Source organism: Hibiscus syriacus, unplaced genomic scaffold (assembly GCF_006381635.1).
Source record: "Hibiscus syriacus cultivar Baekdansim isolate YM2019G1 unplaced genomic scaffold, ASM638163v2 tig00110009_pilon, whole genome shotgun sequence".
Lineage (NCBI taxonomy): Eukaryota > Viridiplantae > Streptophyta > Magnoliopsida > Malvales > Malvaceae > Hibiscus > Hibiscus syriacus.
Genome location: NW_024062561.1, coordinates 2,891,790 through 2,896,475, shown reverse-complemented (window position 1 = coordinate 2,896,475; position 4,686 = coordinate 2,891,790). Strand labels below are relative to the sequence as shown.

At 31.1% G+C, this 4,686-nt stretch overlaps 1 pseudogene; it reads right to left on the bottom strand.

Annotated features, from left to right (window-relative positions):
• Positions 1–201: 201 nt before the first annotated feature.
• On the bottom strand, positions 202–4,030 carry LOC120212260 (annotated as a pseudogene).
• Between the last annotated feature and the right edge of the window lie 656 nt (positions 4,031–4,686).

Sequence of the window (4,686 nt, the reverse complement as noted above, 5' to 3'; positions counted from 1 at the left end):
AAAAGACTTCAATGGTCAAAAGATTATTATTATCTCTTAAGATTTCGGGTTAGAGCACTATATATATATATGGATATGAGCGTTCATTGTCAAATGATAGAGAGTTTTTTTAAAAATACAACCTCGTATTCATCCTAGATTTATAAAAAAAAATTATTTACCAGTAAAGTGGCTTGAGTTATGGAAAAGACGTAATTTGATTCAAGGCATAGGCATGGGAGGTTTCCACGGAACTCTACTAAATCTCTATTCACAATAGTCCCATTATGGAGCCAGAATGTCTCAGCTGATTGGTGGAATACCCTAACTTTCCTCTGAAGCTCCCACAGGATACCATGCATGGCTGAACATGGTTCCGACTCCGGAGCATATGTCCACAAGCACTTTATTTGTCTGCCATTTGCAATCATGCCCTCTATAACTTCATCTGCAAACAAGAGAAAGGGTTGAATTCAATCACGGATGTAGAATTTTATATTAAAGGGGTAAATTTATAAAATTCTTAAAGGGACGAATTTATAAAATTTTTAGGAGGGTGAATTTATAAAATTTGGGTAAAGTACACAATGGTCTCCCGACTATAGGGCGATACTTTGTTGAGTCTCACTACTATTAAAAGTTACAAAATGATCCTCAATTATAGGGTGTTGCTTTATTGAGTCTCCCGACTATTAAAAGTTACAAAATGATCACCGATTATTCAATTGTTCCAAACTCGTCATTTTTCGTTGAAAAATGATGACAATCTGAGTTGGACGTTAATTTTTTGACAGAGATATGATAATCGTTTGAGATTTTGAGATCAAATTTTATCATGTCATAGTCAGTAAGTTAACATCCAACTCAGTCTGTCGTTAATTTTTTAACAGAAAAGGACGTGTTTAGAACATATGAATAGTCGGGTAATCATTTTGTAACTTTTAATAATCGGGAACTCAACAAAGCAATGCCCTATAGTCAAAGGATCATTTTGTAACTTTTAATAGTTAGAGGACTCAACAAAGTATCACCCTATAGTCGGGGGACCATTTGTGTATTTTACCTGTAAAATTTTAGGGTCGAAAACACTATTTTTATTAAAAATACAAAAGAAATTTGAAATTTCTAGATATGACAGACGGCTGCTCCCATCGGATACAATTACCTGGTATGGATTCTAGGTATTCCAGAAGTTGGGGATTGATCCTTTTGGCAGGCCATTTTATGGTGAACCGTGTGTAGTCTATTACGTTCTGGAAAGGTAATTCGATTCGATCTGATAAGATAACTGGAACACATTCCTGTTAAACAATTGAGAAGAAATGGTGTAGCAATGGCATGCATGTTTAGAATTGGAGGGGAAAATGGGGATAGAAACACAGACCACAAAGAAAGATTCATAGAAGCGAAGAGTCCATGATGATAATCCACGAGGAATTAGGCAGAACTTGGCATTTCGTAGATGTTCAAAGTACTCCACCTTGAACAACTTGTCAGGAGGATCATGCTTCAAATCTGGAGCCTCCAACTGTTTGTTTAATAACCACAAATAATCAGTAGGTTTTAATTGACATAATGTCAAAAATAACTTCAAAGTTTATCAAAATGATCATTTTGACTCTTATTTTTGGGAGCATTTTGGTCTCAATTTCATTTTAGAGAAAAAGACCCATAACGTTGATTAGTCACTTTGATCCTGAACATTTTGACCCCTAAATATTTCATTTTAGAGTAAAAAGACCCTTATTTTGAGACATTAACCATTTGTTAACTAACGGTTTCCATCTATAGAGGAGTCTTTTTACCGCAAAATGAAACGTTTTGAGCAAAAATACTCTAAAACAAATAATAAAAACTAAAATAACTATTTAATTAAACGTTAGAGACAGTTTCTGACATTATACCATTTTAAATACACAAGCGTTAAATGTAATTTTATGCGTTTATTTTTTCATTATTTTATTAATTAATGCAATTTAATTAATTTAAATTTTAATAATAATAATTGAATTTGTTGAGCATAAAATTATAATTAAAGCATCTATACCATGTTAAAAAAAATGATGTATTATAGATAAATACTTTTCACTGATTAATTGTTTTTTACTTTTTAATAATTAAGATAATTAGGGGTGTAAATGAATAGAGTGTTCGGTGAACTTTTCGTAAACCGTTCGTATAACGTTCGTTTATGCTCGTTTGTTAAGTTAAATAAATGAGTATTAACAAAACTTTTGTTTATTTCATAAACGACCGAACACGAATATATGTGTGTTCGGTTCATTTATGTTCACGAACAATATCGTTTATAAGCTCGTTTATCAACTCGTTCATTTATGTACATGAACAAGCTCGTTTACCTGGTTCTCATTTTCATTTTGTTTATTTTTTACATTTTAAATATTGGTGAAGGTAGAGAATAAATTGAACACGTAATAAAAGTTAAAATTTAAATTATGAATTTTAAGAAGTTTTAAACACTAATGGTGTAATTTTTTCATTTTTCTTTAGCTTGCAAATAAAAGGGTGAAGCTAAAAATTGAATATATAAACGAACGATAAATGAACAATAAATGAACGCTAAATGAACGTTAAACGAACATTAAACGAACATGTTCCTGAATGCTAAATGAACACGTTCGTGAACATATAAATAAACACGTTCACGAACATTAAATAAACATGTTCGCGTACTGTAAATAAACAAACATGAACACTTTTAAAAGTAAATAAACGAACACAAACACCTTCAAAAGTAAATAAACGAACACAATATTAAAAATTTACACGAACATAACTGAACATGAACACCTTAAAAAATAAACAAACAAACACGAACATAACTTTTTTCGTTCAAGTTCAGTTTATTTACACCCCTAAAGATAATACTCCTATATGTTTTTAGTCTTAATTTTATTTGTACGACATTTAAAAGATGCAAACGTTGCAAGTATATGCTTTCTACCGGCCTTCAACCTTTGATTGTTTTTATATTAGAAAAAAAAATGATATAAATAAATTAAGGGTAAAGTACACAAATAATCTCTCGACTATAGGGTGATGATTTATTGAGTATCTCGATTATTAAAAGTTATAAAATGATTCTTTGACTATAGGGTGTTACTTTGTTGAGTCTCCCTACTATTAAAAGTTACAAAATGGTCACCTGACTATTCAGTATGTTCTAAACTCATCCTTTTTTGTTAAAAAATTTGCAATAGTCTGAGTTGGATGTTAATCTGTTAACTGAGATATGATAGTTTTTTTTAGATTATGGGATCAAATTTTATCATATCTCAATCATCAGGTTAACATCCAACTCAGACCACCATCAATTTTTTTAACGGAAAAGGATGAGTTTGGAATATACTGAATAGCCGAGTGACCATTTTGTAACTTTTAATAGTCAGGGACTCAACAAAGCAAAACTCTATAGTTGAAGGACCATTTTATAATTTTTAATAGTCGAGGGACTCAACAAAACATCACTCTATAGTTGGAGGACCATTTGTATACTTTACCCCATAAATTAATTATTTTACCAATAAACTAACTGATTTATAAATATCATAGATAGATATAGAGAATAGAAGGCAATAGAGAAAACCTTATATGGGTATTGGTTAGCGAGTTGAATGAGTTGAAGACGGTCCTTCAATCCTTGGGCACGCCCCAAATAATTTGCCAAGTACTTTCGGTTGGATAAAGGTAATGGATGAACCAAGGCTCCTCCATTTGTAGTCATCTCATCATTCACATTCCCAGGAATTATTATATCTTTCCATGTATCGAATGTAGAAGTGTTTTTATTATTCTTTCGACCCCCCTGCACACGGACGCCAAAATGTACGTTAGGGGTGCAAATTTGAGAAGATATATTAAAATTTAGAGTGTGTAAAATTAGATAATTAATAATACAAAGAGAAAATCTAAAATATAAAAGATTTTGAAATTTCTAATGGGTGGGACCGTACCCCAACACCCCTCGATCTATCCCTGTCCCTGCATGCTTTATATTAGCTTTTGCCTTAAAAAAACATACTACTTTCATCCATTTGGCTGCAATTTTGTGACTTAGGGCAACATAAACCAATCAAGTATTGTATTTGTACCTCTGGTGTTAGAAATATGGAACGGTTTAAGAATGTTTTCCAAGATGTGAAAAAGTGAGCTCCATTGCCACTGCCATGCCAAATATTTATTTGTAAATCTGAAAAGATAGTCATTTCTCTATGTATGTAGAATAAAAGAACACAGATAGTAGCGTTGATTATGGCAAAACCAAATCTCTATATGATCATTACATCGATTTGACATTTCATGCAACTTTCTTGCTCTTGCCAAATAGATTAGTTAGAATTAGATTTGATTTCAATTTGATTCAATCAGCGAAGATATAAATTAAGAAAAATTGAGGAAAATAGGAAATCTAGTTTGATTGAGAGTAGGAAATATATCTATTTTTAATGTTAATCTTGTTTAAGTAGATTTCTTTTTATGTAAGTAACTAGGAATTATTGTTAACAATTAAGTTGTTCATAAGAACTTCTTTTGGATTATTCTTCTATCGATATTAGTGAATTTTCTCATCTTCGGTTAGTGATTTTTCCTGAAATGGTTTTCTACGTAAAATTTTGATATTTATTTTAGGGTAAAGTACACAAATGATCCATCGACTATATAGATTATTGCTTTATTGAGTCATTA